We start from the raw sequence: 15527 nt of genomic DNA, 5'->3' as shown, positions 1-15527 counted from the left end.
AAAATTTCAAAAATATTTTTTAAAAATATTTTTCTTAATTTTACATTATATTTTCGAAAATAACATCATCAATTAATGTTTTGATTCAAAAATTTCAAGTTTGTTACTTGTTAAGAAAGATTCAAACTTTAAGTTCTAGAATCATATCTTATGATTTCTTGTGAATCAAGTTATTAATTGTGATTTTAAAAATCAAATCTTTTTCAAAACTAATTTCAATAATATCTTTTCAAAAATATCTTCTTATCTTATCTTTTTCAAAATATCTTTTCTAACTTCCTAACTTCTTATCTTTTCAAAATTGATTTTCAAAGTTGTTTCAACCAACTAACTAACTTTTTGTTTGTTTCTTAACTTTTGCAAAACTATCTAACTAACTCTCTCTCTCTCTAATTTTCGAAAATATCTTCCCTCTTTTTCAAAAATTTCTTTTTTTATTAACTAATTATTTTTATTTTTGATTTTAAAATTTTTCGAAAAAAATACTAACCTTTTTCAAAAACTATTTTCGAAAATCACTAACTCTTTTTCAAAAATTATTTTCAAAAATTCTCCCTCTCCCATCTTATTCTATTTATTTATTCATTTACTAACATCTCATCTCACATTTCTGCCCTCCTCACAGTTGTGTTTCTTTCTTTACATCATATTCTTTGTTTCCCTCTTTTCTTCCACTCACAAAGGGATCCCTATATTGTGGTATAAAGGATCCATATTATTATTATTATTATTATTTTTGTGCCCTCTTCTTTGTCATATGAGCAGGAGCAAGGACAAGAATATTCTTGTTGAAGCAGATCCAGAACCTGAAAGGACTTTGAAGAGAAAATTAAGAGAAGCTAAATTACAACAATCCAGAGATAACCTTTCAGAAATTTTCGAACAGGAAGAGGAGATGGCAGCCGAAAATAATAATAATGCAAGGAGGATGCTTGGTGACTTTACTGCACCTAATTCCAATTTACATGGAAGAAGCATCTCCATTCCTGCCATTGGAGCAAACAACTTTGAGCTGAAACCTCAATTAGTTTCTCTGATGCAGCAGAACTGCAAGTTTCATGGACTTCCATCTGAAGATCCTTTTCAGTTCTTAACTGAATTCTTGCAGATATGTGATACTGTTAAGACTAATGGAGTAGATCCTGAAGTCTACAGGCTCATGCTTTTCCCTTTTGCTGTAAGAGACAGAGCTAGAATATGGTTGGACTCTCAACCTAAAGATAGCTTGAACTCTTGGGTTAAGTTGGTCACGGCTTTCTTAGCCAAGTTCTTTCCTCCTCAAAAGCTGAGCAAGCTTAGAGTGGATGTTCAGACCTTCAAACAGAAAGAAGGTGAATCCCTCTATGAAGCTTGGGAAAGATACAAACAGTTGACCAAAAAGTGTCCTTCTGACATGCTTTCAGAATGGACCATCCTGGATATATTCTATGATGGTTTATCTGAGTTATCAAAGATGTCATTGGATACTTCTGCAGGTGGATCCATTCACCTAAAGAAAACGCCTGCAGAAGCTCAAGAACTCATTGACATGGTCGCTAATAACCAGTTCATGTACACTTCTGAGAGGAATCCTGTGAGTAATGGGACGCCTATGAAGAAGGGAGTTCTTGAAATTGATACTCTGAATGCCATATTGGCTCAGAATAAAATATTGACTCAGCAAGTCAATATGATTTCTCAGAGTCTGAATGGAATGCAAGCTACATCCAACAGTACTCAAGAGGCTTCTTATGCAGAAGAAGCTTATGATCCTGAAAACCCTGCAATGGCAGAGGTGAATTACTTAGGTGAACCTTATGGAAACACCTATAACTCATCATGGAGAAATCATCCAAATTTCTCATGGAAGGATCAAAAGCCTCAACAAGGCTTTAATAATGGTGGAAGAAACAGGTTTAGCAATAGCAAGCCTTTTCCATCATCCACTCAGCAACAGACAGAGAACTCTGAACAAAATACTTCTAATTTAGCAAACTTAGTCTCTGATCTATCTAAGGCCACTGTAAGTTTCATGAATGAAACAAGATCTTTCATTAGAAATCTGGAAGCACAAGTGGGCCAGCTGAGTAAAAGGATCACTGAAATCCCTCTTAGTACTCTCCCAAGCAATACAGAAGAGAATCCAAAAGGAGAGTGCAAGGCCATTGACATAAGCACCATGGCCGAACCTGTAAGGGAAGGAGAGGACGTGAATCCCAAGGAGGAAGACCTCCTGGGACGTCCAGTGACCAATAAGGAGCTTCCCTCTGAGGAACCAAAGGACTCTGAGGCTCATCTAGAGACCATAGAGATTCCATTAAACCTCCTTATGCCCTTCATGAGCTCTGATGAGTATTCCTCTTCTGAAGAGAATGAGGATGTTACTGAAGAGCAAGCTGCCAAGTTCCTTGGTGCAATCATGAAGCTGAATGCCAAATTATTTGGTATTGATAACTGGGAAGTTGAACCTCCCTTGTTCATCAATGAACTAAGTGATCTGGATCAACTGACATTGCCTCAGAAGAGACAGGATCCTGGAAAGTTCATAATACCCTGTACCATAGGCACCATGATCTTTAAGGCTCTGTGTGACCTTGGTTCAGGAATAAACCTCATGCCCCTCTCTGTAATAGAGAAACTGGGAATCTATGGGGTGCAAGCTGCTAAAATCTCATTAGAGATGGCAGACAATTCAAGAAAACAGGCATATGGACAAGTAGAGGACGTGTTAGTAAAGGTTGAAGGCCTTTACATCCCTGCTGATTTCATAGTCCTGGATACTGGAAAGGAAGAGGATGAATCCATAATCCTAGGAAGACCTTTCCTGGCCACAGCAAGAGCTGTGATTGATGTTGACAGAGGTGAACTAGTCCTTCAATGGAATGAGGACTCTCTTGCGTTTAAAACTCAAGGATCTCCCTCTGCAACCATAGAGAGGAAGCATGAAAAGCTTCTCTCAAAGCAGAGTCAAACAAAGCTCCCACAGTCAAACTCTAAGTTTGGTGTTGGGAGGCCACAACCAAACTCTAAGTTTGGTGTTGAACTCCCATATCCAAACTCTAAGTTTGGTGTTGGAGAGTCTCAACAAAGCTCTGCACATCTGTGAGGCTCCATGAGAGCCCACTGTCAAGCTATTGACATTAAAGAAGCGCTTGTTGGGAGGCAACCCAATTTTTATTTATCTAACAATATTTTTCTTAGTTATATGTCTTTATAAGTTCATGATCATGAGGAGTCACAAAATAAATATAAAAATTGAAAACGGAATAAAAAAACAGCAGAAGAAAAATCACACCCTGGAGGAGCATCTGCCTGGCGTTCAACGCCAGAACAGAGCATGGTTCTGGCGCTGAACGCCCAAAATGGGCAGCATCCTGGCGCTGAACGCCCAGAACAAGCATGGTTCTGGCGTTCAACGCCAGAAATGGCAACAAATGGGCGTTGAACGCCCAAAATGGGCACCAACCTGGCGCTGAACGCCCAGAGTTGTGTGCAAAGGCATTTTACATGCCTAATGGGTGCAGGGATGTAAATCCTTGACACCTCAGGATCTGTGGACCCCACAGGATCATCTCAGGATCTGTGGACCCCACAGGATCCCCACCTACCTCCACTCACTTCTTCTCACCCCTCTTTCACACAATCCCATAAACACTCTTCCCCAAAACTCTTCACCAATCACCTCAATCTCTCTTCCCCATCACCTCTTCACCACTCACATCCATCCACTCTTCCCCATAAACCTACCTCATAAACCCCACCTACCTTCAAAATTCAAAACCATTTTCCCACCCAAACCCACCCATATGGCCGAAACCTTCCCCCCTCCCTTCCCTATATAAAGCCCTCCATTCTTCTTCAAATTCACACAACACAAACCCTCTATACCCTTCTTGGCCGAACCATATCACTTTCTCCCTCTCCTCCATTTCTTCTTCTTCTTCATCTATTCTTTCTTTTATTGCTCGAGGGCGAGCAAAATTCTAAGTTTGGTGTGGTAAAAGCATAAGCTTTTTGTTTTTCCATTACCATTGATGGCACCTAAGACCGGAGAATCCTCTAGAAAGGGGAAAGGGAAGACAAAAGCTTCCACCTCCGAGTCATGGGAGATGGAAAGGTTCATCTCTAAAGCCCATCAAGACCACTTCTATGATGTTGTGGCCAAGAAGAAGGTGATCCCTGAGGTCCCTTTCAAACTCAAAAGAAATGAGTATCCGGAGATCCGACATGAAATTCAAAGAAGAGGTTGGGAAGTTCTAACAAATCCCATCCAACAAGTCGGCATCCTAATGGTTCAAGAGTTCTATGCCAATGCATGGATCACCAAGAACCATGATCAAAGTAAGAACCCAGATCCAAAGAACTATGTTACAATGGTTCGGGGGAAATACTTAGATTTTAGTCCGGAGAATGTGAGGTTGGCGTTTAACTTGCCCATGATGCAAGGAGATGAACGCCCCTACACTAGAAGGGTCAACTTTAATCAAAGGTTGGACCAAGTCCTTATGGACATATGTGTAGAAGGAGCTCAATGGAAGATTGACTCCAAAGGCAAGCCGGTTCAACTAAGAAGATTGGACCTCAAGCCTGTAGCTAGAGGATGGTTGGAGTTCATTCAATGCTCAATCATTCCCACTAGCAACCGGTCTGAAGTTACTATAGACCGGGCCATCATGATCCATAGCATCATGATTGGAGAAGAGGTGGAAGTTCATGAGATTATACCTCAAGAACTCTACAAGGTGGCTGACAAGTCCTCCACTATGGCAAGGTTAGCCTTTCTTCACCTCATTTGCCACCTATGCAATTTGGCTGGGATTGACATAGAGGGAGATATCCTCATTAAAGAGGACAAGCCCATCACTAAGAAGAAGATGGAGCAAGCAAGAGAGCCCATTCATGGAGCTCAAGAGGCGCAAGAAGCTCATTACCATGAGATCCCGGAGATGCCTCAGATGCACTTTCCTCCACAAAATTATTGGGAGCAAATCAACACCTCCCTAGGAGAATTGAGTTCCAATATGGGACAACTAAGGGTGGAACATCAAGAGCACTCCATCATGCTTCATGAAATAAGAGAAGATCAAAAAGCAATGAGGGAGGAGCAACAAAGACAAGGAAGAGACATAGAAGAGCTCAAGGACATCATTGGTTCCTCAAGAAGGAAACGCCACCATCACTAAGGTGGATTCATTCCTTGTTCTTGTTTCTTCTGTTTTTCGTTTTCTATGTTATGTGCTTATCTATGTTTGTGTCTTCATTACATGATCATTAGTAGTTAGTAACTATGTCTGAAAGTTATGAATGTCCTATGAATCCATCACCTCTCTTAAATGAAAAATGTTTTAATTCAAAAGAACAAGAAGTACATGAGTTTCAAATTTATCCTTGAACTTAGTTTAATTATATTGATGTGGTGACAATGCTTCTTGTTTTCTGAATGAATGCTTGAATAGTGCATATGTCTTTTGAAGTTGTTGTTTAAGAATGTTAAATATGTTGGCTCTTGAAAGAATGATGACTAGGAGACATGTTATTTGATAATCTGAAAAATCATAAAAATGATTCTTGAAGCAAGAAAAAGCAGCAAAGAACAAAGCTTGCAGAAAAAAAAAATAGGCGAAAAAAAATATAGAAAGAAAAAGAAAAAGCAAGCAGAAAAAGCCAAAAGCTCTTAAAACCAAGAGGCAAGAGCAAAAAGCCAATAACCCTTAAAACCAAAAGGCAAGGGCAAATAAAAAGGATCCCAAGGCTTTGAGCATCAGTGGATAGGAGGACCTAACGGAATAAAATCCTGGTCTAAGCGGCTAAACCAAGCTGTCCCTAACCATGTGCTTGTGGCGTGTAGGTGTCAAGTGAAAACTTGAGACTGAGCGGTTAAAGTCAAGGTCCAAAGCAAAAGAAGAGTGTGCTTAAGAACCCTGGACACCTCTAATTGGGGACTTTAGCAAAGCTGAGTCACAATCTGAAAAGGTTCACCCAATTATGTGTCTCTGGCATTTATGTATCCGGTGGTAATACTGGAAAACAAAGTGCTTAGGGCCATGGCCAAGACTCATAAAGAAGCTGTGTTCAAGAATCATCATACTGAACTAGGAGAATCAATAACACTATCTGAACTCTGAGTTCCTATAGATGCCAATCATTCTGAACCTCAATGGATAAAGTGAGATGCCAAAACTATTCAAGAGGCAAAAAGCTATAAGTCCCGCTCATTTGATTGGAGCTATGTTTCATTGATAGTTTGAAATTTATAATATATTCTCTTCTTTTTATCCTATTTGATTTTCAGTTGCTTGGGGACAAGCAACAATTTAAGTTTGGTGTTGTGATGAGCGGATAATTTATACGCTTTTTGGCATTGTTTTTAGTATGTTTTTAGTAGGATCTAGTTACTTTTAGGGATGTTTTCATTAGTTTTTATGTTAAATTCACATTTCTGGACTTTACTATGAGTTTGTGTGTTTTTTTGTGATTTCAGGTATTTTCTGGCTAAAATTGAGGGACTTGAGCAAAAATCAGATTCAGAGGTTGAAGAAGGACTGCTGATGTTGTTGGATTCTGATCTCCCTGCACTCAAAATGGATTTTCTGGAGCTACAGAACTCAAAATGGCGCGCTTCTAATTAAGTTGGAAAGTAGACATCCAGGGCTTTCCAGCAATATATAATAGTCCATACTCTGGCTGAGTTTAGATGACACAAACTGGCATTCAACGCCAGCTCTCTGCCCAATTCTGGCGTCTAGCGCCAGAAAAGGAGCCAAAACCAGAGTTGAACGCCCAAACTGGCACAAAAGCTGGCGTTCAACTCTAGAAAGGACCTCTACACGTGTAACACTCAAGCTCAGCCCAAGCACACACCAAGTGGGCCCCGGAAGTGGATTTATGCATCAATTACTTACTTCTGTAAACCCTAGTAGCTAGTTTATTATAAATAGGACCTTTTACTATTGTATTAGGTATCTTTGATCAGTTGTATGCTATCTTAGATCACGTTTGAGGGCTGGCCTCTCGGCCATGCCTGGACTCTCACTTATGTATTTTTAACGGTAGAGTTTCTATACTCCATAGATTAAGGTGTGGAGCTCTGCTGTTCTTCAAAGATTAATGCAAAGTACTACTGTTTTCTATTCAATTCATCTTATTTCGCTTCTAAGATATTCATTCGTACTTCAATCTGAATGTGATGAACGTGACAATCATCATCATTCCCTACGAACGCGTGCCTGACAACCACTTCCGTTCTACTTTAGACTGAATGAGTATCTCTTAGATCTCCTAACCAGAATCTTCGTGGTGTAAGCTAGAATGATGGTGGCATTCAAGAGAATCCGGAAGGTCTAAACCTTGTCTGTGGTATTCCGAGTAGGATTCAATGATTGGATGACTGTGACGAGCTCCAAACTCGCGATTGCGGGGCGTTAGTAACAGACGCAAAAGGATAGTAAATCCTATTCCAGCATGATCGAGAACCGACAGATGAATAGTCGTGCCGTGACAGGGTGCGTTGACCATTTTCACTGAGAGGATAAGATGAAGCCATTGACAAGGGTGATGCCTCCAGACGATTAGCCGTGCCGTGATAGGGCATTGGATCATTTTCCCGAGAGATGACTGAAAGTAGCCATTGACAGTGGTGATGTATCACATAAAGCCAGCCATGGAAAGGAGTAAGATTGATTGGATGAAGATAGCAGGAAAGTAGAGGTTCAGAGGAACGAAAGCATCTCTATTCGCTTATCTGAAACTCTCACCAATGATTTACATAAGTATTTCTATCCCTATTTTATTATATTATTTTTGAAAACTCCATAACCATTTGATATCCGCCTGACTGAGATTTACAAGGTGACTATAGCTTGCTTCATACCAACAATCTCCGTGGGATTCGACCCTTACTCACGTAAGGTATTACTTGGACGACCCAGTGCACTTGCTGGTTAGTTATGCGAAGTTGTGAAGATATGTTTAGACCATGGTCCTGTGCATCCGTTTTTGGTGCCATTGCCAGGGAATCAATTTCGAACAACAATTCACAACCTGAGTAGCAATTTCGCATACCAATGAGTGTGTGAAAAAAGTGAAAAAATGGGTAGTTAGGTTTGTTTAGAATCGTATAGGTTGTCATAGGTTAGGTGGGAAGTTTAAGTTAATCAAAGATTCAAATTTCTAGCCCACTTGACCACATGCATCCTGCCTTGACCCTAGCCCCATTACAACCTATGGGAAAGCCCTCATGATATTTGTATGCATGCATAAAGTAATTGTTGATTGTTAGATGAAGAACAAATCTTGGAGAGCATGATTAGGGGAGAATTGAGTGAATCAACCCCATACACTTTAGTGACTAGAGCGGATACACATCTGGTGAGGGTTCGATTGCTCAATTACATGTTTCCACCTATGATCATCTTTTCTTGCAAGTTTGTTAAATTTTTCAATAATTCAATCCAATTGTGGTTTGCTTAATTGCTAATGCCTTAACCCTTGTGCTCACATGTGTACTCTTGGAAATTGACTTGTTTTGATTAAGCTATTGCATTCATATAGATAAATTGCATTTAGTTAGTAGTTTGCATTGAATAAATGTGATACCCTTTGCTTCTTTTTCAATTTTTAGCATGAGGACATGCTTAGTTTAAGTGTGGGGAGATTTGATAAACCCCGATTTCGTGGTTTATTTTGTGCTTATTTTGGGGGATTTATTCACCTTTTCCCATATTTATTCAATGAAATAGCATGGTTTCATAATTCTCCTTTGAATTGTGCTTAAATATAAAAACATGCTTTTTAGGCCCTAATTTGGTGATTTTAGATCCACCTTAATTCCATTCGATGCCTTGATGTGTTTGTTAAGTAATTTCAGGATCATAAGGCAAGTATTGGATGGAAGGAATAAGGAGAAAAGCATGCAAAGAGGAGAATGCATGAAGAAACAAAGAGTTGAAATGTACCAATGGACGCGCACGCGTACAAGGCGCGCAAGCGCAAAAGTGGTTTCTCAGAGGACGTGCACGCGCACATACTGCTTCCGCGCAGATTGGGAATTTGCCAGCGACGCGCACGCGCGCGCGCGCGCCGATACTCTTACTTGGCCCACTTAATGGCAAAATATTAGGGGCGATTTCTGAGCTGCCCAGGCCCAATTTCAAGTTGTTTCTGAGTGTATTTCATGCAGAATTGAAGTCCAAGCAAGGGGAGAAGCAATTAGTTGTAGATATAGCATCATGTAGGTTAGTTTCTAGAGAGAGAAGCTCCCTCTTCTCTCTAGATTAGGTTAGGATTAGGTTAGGTTATTTCAATTCCATGTTTAATTCCTTGCTTTTATCTTAATTCTTCTATGATCTCTTGCTTCTACACTTTCATGCTCTCAGTTTGTAATGTCAATTTTACTTTCATGCTCTCTTTTACATTCATGCACTCATGTTGACTTTGAATTTCTTTTAATGCAATTTGATGTTAATGTTTTTTTTCATTGATGATTGAATGGTGAGTTTTTATATTTCTTGCAATTGATAGTTGGTAGAATTACTTTTATTACACTTTTACTAAGCTCTTCTTTACCACCCACTAAGTGTTTGACAAAATGCTTGGTTGGGCTTTAGAGTAGATTTTGAGCATTCTTGGCTTGGAGAGAGTAATTAGGCAATCTTGAGTCATGGAAACCCAACCTATGTTGGTAATCTAGAGTTGTTAGCTAGTACCGTTTCCATTAACGCTAATCTTTTACTAATTTGATTAGTAAGTTGGTTAGGACTTTTGGATTGGGATTAGCTAGTCTCGTTAGACTTTCTCCCTAATTGTTGGAGATGACGTAATGAGATAAATTCTTGTTTGTAATGGTAACATGATTAATTGGTTTCGTTTGACATTCTCCCGATGTGTGAGTTAGCTAAACAAGGCGAATTAATCATTGCATGACTAGGATAGAGAGCCTATGACCTCAATTCAATGCCATGAATGTCTCTTTTCTTTAATTGTTTCTTTAAATTGTTTGCTTGATTTACTTTTCTTGCACGTTTAAATTCCTTGTCTGATCACCAACCAATCAAAACCCCTTTTTCCCCTCCATAGCCAATACACATGCACTCCATTGATTCCTAGGGAGACGACCCGGAGTCCAAATACTTCGGTAACTTTTCATTGGGGATTGTTAATCGTGACAACACCACAAATTTTTGCATGAGAGGACTATTGTTGGTTTAGAAACTATACCTTGCAACGAGTTTCTATTTGTGAAATTCTAGACCATCAAAAGGCCGATCATCAGTACCTTGGAAGGTGTTGTTGCCGAAAAAGTTGATCAAATCCTCGTGGCTCCTTCCATCTTTGATTGTTTCGACCTTGATGCATGTTCCTGTTATAGCTTCCATTCCTTACAACAACATTGGAACCAAACTCAAAGCGACATGGGTGAGAATTCATAGTAGCTAATAAAAATTAAAAACAAAAATAAAAACAAATAAACAAGTAAAAAGCAAATATTTACAATAACCAATAATAAGGCACACAATTGCAATTCCCCGGCAATAGCGCCATTTTGACGAACGGATTTTCTGCTAGTAAAGAAATTCACAAAATAAATTCTCATTGCAAGTATAGTTTCTAAATCAGCAAAGAATCCTTTCGTACAAAAGTTTGGTTGTCACTTAAGCAAACCCAATAAAATTTATAACCGAAGTATTTAAACCTTGGGTCGTCTCTCAAGGAATTACAGGGAAGTATGATTTATTATTGGTTATGGAAAAAGTATCTTTTTGGGTTTTTGAAATAGGGAACAAGGAAATAAATTGGCAAGAAAGTAAATTAATAACTAGAAAAACTCATGGCAAGGTATGAGAACTGGAAATCCTATCCTAGTTATCCTTATCAATTGTGATGATAATTGTTTATTGCTCCCACTTAGTTAACCCTTACTAAATAAAGGAAAGTCAAGTGGATTGATTAATGGGATTTCTCAAGTCCTAGTCAACTCCTAAGAAAAGACTAGCTTTAGAGGGATCCAAACTAATTAAAAAATTCTAATTCCCAATCAACAAAGGAGTTTGATAACTCAAGTGTCACCAAGTACTCAACCAAGCTAAGAATGTAAAAAGCTAGATTAAAATCATAAATATGAAAATACCTCAAATTGCATTAAATAAGAAATTCAAATTAAACATGAAAATTCATAAATCAAATAGCAGCATAAAGTAAGCAACAAAGGAAATAAATAAACTAGAATGCTAGAATAAATAAAAGTAGAAGAGAAACTAAATTAAAGGAACATTGAACCTGGAATGGGGAAGAAGTAAACCTAACCTAAGAGAAATCCTAAATCCAAAAAACTAAGAGAGAGGAGAGAGCCTCTCTCTCTAAAAACTACATCTAAAACCTAAAATTGTGAATAATGAATGTTGATGATGAATATCTGTGATTCCTCCATTCTGCAGCCTCTATTCTGTGTTTCTGGGCTTGGATTCGGGCCGAAGATGAGCCCAGAAATCGCTGAGGGCATTTTCTGCAACTTTCTGCATGTAGCATCTGTCACGCGTGTGTGTCATTTGGCGGTTTTTCTTGTCACGCGTAAGCATCAGTCACGCATACGCGTCGTTTGTATTTTGCGCTTGGCATGCGTTCGCGTCGTCCATGCGTGCGCGTCGCTGCTCGTTTCTCAAATACTTCATTTTTCTTGTTCCTTCCACTTTTTGCATGTTTCCTTTCCATCCTCTAAGCCATTCTTGCCCTATAAAGCCTGAAAATACTTTAACATACAGATCACGGCATCGAATGGTAATAAAGGATAATTAAAATTAACCGTTTTAAGGCCTAAGGAACATGTTTTGACATATATCACAGAATTAGGAAGGATTTGTAAAACCATGCAAATAATGTGAATAAGTGAGCAAAGACTTGATAAAAACCACTCAATTGAGCACAAGATAAATCATAAAATAGTGGTTTATCACACGCCAAGCTGGGCGTGGCACGCCAAGCCCATCACACACCATGGGCGTGCCATTTGAACCCTTGGGCGTGGCACGCCAGTTCATCAATCCAGAAGAGAACAATCACTTGGGCGTGCCACTTGGTATCGAAGGCGTGGCACGCCAGTTCTTGTCCATCACTTGGGCGTGCCACTTAAAGACCCAGGCGTGGCACGCCAAGCTTGTAGGAGTCATCTTAAGATGGGCGTGCCACTTGAACATCAAGGTGTGGCACGCCAGTACAAGTTTCCAGAGAAGAGGTTGAAGGTCCAAGCACCTGGGCGTGCCACTTGGTGTCGAAGGCGTGGCACGCCAGCTCTCATGCTCACTTGGGCATGCCACTTGAAGACCCAGGCGTGGCACACCAACACTAGAGAAAGCCAAGCGAAGCTGGGCGTGCCACTTGAGGTCGAAGGCATGGCACGCCAACTCTCATTATTCACCTGGGTGTGCCACTTGAATGCTGGGCGTGGCATGCCAGCTACTGGAGCAAGGAAAAATGCTGGGCGTGCCACTTGCGGTTGAAAGCGTGGCACGCGAACTCTCATTAGTTACCCGGGTGTGCCACTTGAATGCTGGGCGTGGCACGCCAGCTACTGGAGCAAGGAAGAATGCTGGGCGTGGCACGCCGCCTGGGTGTTGTGATGCCAGGGCATCTTAGGCTAGTTTCACTAGCTTTTTTCTTTGTTTTTAATAGGTTTTATGCACTTTCTTGAGTTATAAGTAAGAAATTGGGGTAAAAATTCATGCATGCCTGGATTCATCCAACCATAGTTAATTTGATGCAATTTCATGAGAATTATGCTATAATTACTTGTGTGCTAAGAATGATGAGAATTCTCATGACTTTAGCAAGGCTTTGATGCATGTATTGGTTGATGACAGGTGAAGCAAGGCATGCAAGGAAGTTGAAGAAGGAGCATGAAAAGGATGAAGAGGAAGCAACGTTGGTGGCCAAGTTGGACCACCAACGTTGGCTCAAACGTTGGAAGAGATGCAGAGTAATTCTCTGCATGGTTTACTGGTACTCACGTTTGAGGGCATGTTGGCAAGCCAATGTTACCCCCAACATTGTGATAAAAAGTTCAATTCTGGAGCTGGATGAATTCTGAGCGATGCGTATGTGTCTATGACACATACGCGTGAAAGAGCAAAAATTCTATATCCACGTGCAAGCGTGAGTCACACGTACGCATCAACAAATGATCGTTGGAGGTCTAACATTGCCTCAAACATTGCCTCCAACGGCCACGATGAGAAGCCCAGAATTTGGAATTGAAAAAATGTGAATCGACGTGCACGCGTCAGTGACGCGTTCGCATGGAGGGGAAAAATGGCAATGCACACGTAAGCGTGGTGTACGCGCACGCGTGAATAAGCAAAATCTCAGCCTTCACGCGCACGCATGGTGCACGCGTACGCATGAATAAGCAAAATCACAGACTTCACGCTTACGCGTGATGCACGCGTACGCGTGGGTAAGCAGAACGTTGGCCCTCCAACATTGAGTCAAACGCCAATGACAGCAAAGTTATCTGATTTTTCTGAAAGGCATTTGAGTCAACGTTGGCCATCAAATGTTGACTCCAATGTGAAACATCAGAACTTGCAATTCAAACAGATCTCTTCTCAACAGCAAGGAAAACCAATTGGAGCCATTTTCAACCCAATTCCATCAAGGCCAAAAGCCCAATTCAGAGATTGAAAATCAATGGAAGAATGTGTATAAATAGCTTAGAATTTAAGTTAGAGGGGACTTTTTTCGATTACTTTTACTTTTGGTTGAATTTAGTTTTCGGCAATTCTTTCATTTTCAGAATGTATCTTTCAATTCCATTTTTCATTTTGAGAGCTATGAACAACTAAACCCCTTTCATTGGGTTAGGGAGCTCTGTGTAATTCAATGGATCAATAGTAGTTTTTATTCATCTTCTTCTTTCTTTTCTCTTGATTTTGCTAGAAAGCTTTCGTTCTTCATCCAATTGGATAGTTATCTTGGGAAAGAAGTTATTCATAATTGGATCTCCTCGGAACCTTGGAAGAGGAATGAGGAGATTATGCTAGAAATGCTTTCTCACATTGGATTAGATTGGGGTTTGGATGGATATAGTGACATGTAATCCTACCAATACTTTGATCTATGAATTTGTGTGGTATAATCAGTGACCAAACTTTATCTCTTCCAATGAGCACTTAAATCAAGGAATTGGGCGATTGTTCATGCTTAGAGAGATTGGTGAGCCAAGGAATTGGGATCCAATTACTTAAGATTGCCAAGGAGATTAATGAATGCATTGATTGCGAAAGAGGTGAAAATGAATTTGATCCGAAGAATTATACATCTTCGAAACCCAATGAATCCCCCACTCTGATCTATCCATTCTATTTACTTTCTGCTCTTTAATTTCATGCTAATTCTCCATTTCCATTTAATTTCTTGCAATTTAAGCTTCTGTTCCTTATATTCTACAATTTAATTTCTGTTTCTTTAATTTCTTGCAATTTAAGTTTCCCGCCAATTTTACTTTCTGCAATTCTCAACTAAATCTGATCTCGCTCAACTAGCACAATTTTCCAATTAACATTGATCAACCAACCAATCCCTGTGAGATTCAACCTCACTCTACAGTGAGTTTTTGCTTGATGACAATCCGGTGCACTTGCCGGTAGAAAATTGTTGAGAGACGGTTTTTGAGTGAAACAAGTTTATGGCGCCGTTGCCGGGGATTGGTTTTGTATTGACAATTACTAAATTGGAGGATAACTTGATTGAGCACTTTTCTTTTCGTTTGATTTATTGAATTTTAATTTCAGTTGTTCATTTTTGTTCTCTGTAATTTTTAGCTATTTCTCTTTAATTTCTCTTACTTCTTTACTTTCCAGCAAAAACCCACTAACTCATTAACTGTTTGATTAATTACCTCAATTGCTCTAACCACTCTTTTTCATTAATTGTAAAATTCTTCACTTGCTGGTTACTGCTTGTTGTGCTACTTGTATGACAGGTAGAAGAGAGGTTTCAACCTCTTTTGACAGTGAACCGGAAAGAACCTTCCTGAGATTAAGGAGGGAAGTAAGAGGAAAGAGGGATGTCGGTGCAGGAGAAGAGGAGGAAGACTTCGATATAACTATGGAGGATGATATGGAAAACCATCATGAAGGAGAGGTAAACAATCACGCTAGAAGAGGTGGAGCCAACCCTGCTGGACAAGAGAGGAGAGTTTTGGGATCATACATCAATCCAAACCCAGGAAACTGTGGTAGCAGTATTCAAAAGCCAACTATCCATGGTAATAATTTCGAATTGAAGCCTCATCTCATAACTCTTGTGCAAAACAACTATCTTTTGGAGGAAGCGCCAAAGAAGATCCTAATGAGCATCTCACTAAATTCCAAAGGATATGTGACACAGTTAAATCTAATGGTGTTCATCCTGATACCTGTAGATTGCTACTGTTTCCATTTTCTTTGAGGGACAAAGCATCAAAATGGCTTGAATCCTTTCCCAAGGAAAGCTTGACAACCTGGGAAGATGTAATGAATAGATTCTTAACAAGGTTCTACCCTCCACAAAAAGTAAAC

At 39.7% G+C, this 15527-nt stretch overlaps 1 non-coding gene across 1 annotated transcript; it reads right to left on the bottom strand.

The window, feature by feature from the left end:
- Positions 1-1291: 1291 nt before the first annotated feature.
- LOC148548173 (small nucleolar RNA R71) lies at positions 1292-1399 on the bottom strand. The gene has a single exon (XR_015897691.1). It is a non-coding gene; the product is annotated as a small nucleolar RNA R71 (small nucleolar RNA).
- Between the last annotated feature and the right edge of the window lie 14128 nt (positions 1400-15527).

Source organism: Arachis ipaensis, chromosome B8 (genome assembly GCF_059453495.1).
Source record: "Arachis ipaensis isolate K30076 ecotype BB chromosome B8, ASM5945349v1, whole genome shotgun sequence".
NCBI classification, from domain to species: Eukaryota; Viridiplantae; Streptophyta; class Magnoliopsida; order Fabales; family Fabaceae; genus Arachis; species Arachis ipaensis.
The sequence above is the reverse complement of the archived record's forward strand: the minus strand, read 5'-3'. Positions and strand labels throughout refer to the sequence as shown.